Raw genomic sequence first — 930 nt, 5'->3', positions numbered from 1 at the left:
CACTTGTGGGATGAAGTTAAAAGAGCCATCAGGCAGCTGGTTCCACAACCATCAAATCTCACAGAAGTGGACGGTGCTATTCATCAGGCATGGTGTCAGACTCCTCGCGTCACCTTTCAACATCTCGTGGGGTCAATGCCAAGAAGAATTGCCGCAGTACTGAAGGCAAAAGGTGGCCCAACAAAGTACGGATGGGGTGATCATAATAATCTGGCCACTCAGTGTATATAGACTAGCTAATAATTACTGTGTGCTGCCAGCAGGTGAAAGGAAGAGTTACTGAAGACATGAGACAATAGAAAAAATATATATTGGTTTCTGCCCCTGGTTCCTGGCACAGAACTCCTAAAACCTTTGTAATTCTGAAGTGATAACACAAGCAGCATCTTGTTCTAATATTTGTCTTTGACCCCATTCCTAACGTAGGACTTCTAAAACCCTGTAAATTCCTAAGTGGTAAGAGATAAAAGCCCCCCCCCCGTCCTCGGAGAGGACGACTGCCCACACCGCTGACCGGGGCTCCCTGGGCGGCGCCGGCCCCTGAGCCCCCAACCGCCTCCAGCGCCATGTGGGGAAGGGTAGCTTAGCCCACTGCCGCCTCCGAGCCGGCCGGCAGGTCAGCGCCGGGACAGCCCTGGAGAATTGGGAGAAACCAAGATGGCGGCATAGGTTAATGCCAGAGATTGCTGCCTTGAACAACCAATTCAAATTACACCTAAAAGACAGAACGGACATCATCCAGAACCACAGGGAGGCTGGCAGAGTGGAAATTCTACAACTAGGAGGAAAGAGAATATCATACTCAGACTCAGAGGAGGCGCAGTGCTGACGTGAAATACTCAGGTGCGGAGTGCGCATGGAGCAGGCTGACGGCGGAGGGTGCGGTTGGTGTTTTCAATCGGGGGGGGGGTTCAGGCTCTGAGCTCCAGC

The sequence above is a fragment of the Myotis davidii genome, unplaced genomic scaffold (genome assembly GCF_000327345.1).
Source record: "Myotis davidii unplaced genomic scaffold, ASM32734v1 scaffold185, whole genome shotgun sequence".
NCBI classification, from domain to species: Eukaryota; Metazoa; Chordata; class Mammalia; order Chiroptera; family Vespertilionidae; genus Myotis; species Myotis davidii.
The sequence above is the reverse complement of the archived record's forward strand: the minus strand, read 5'-3'. Positions refer to the sequence as shown.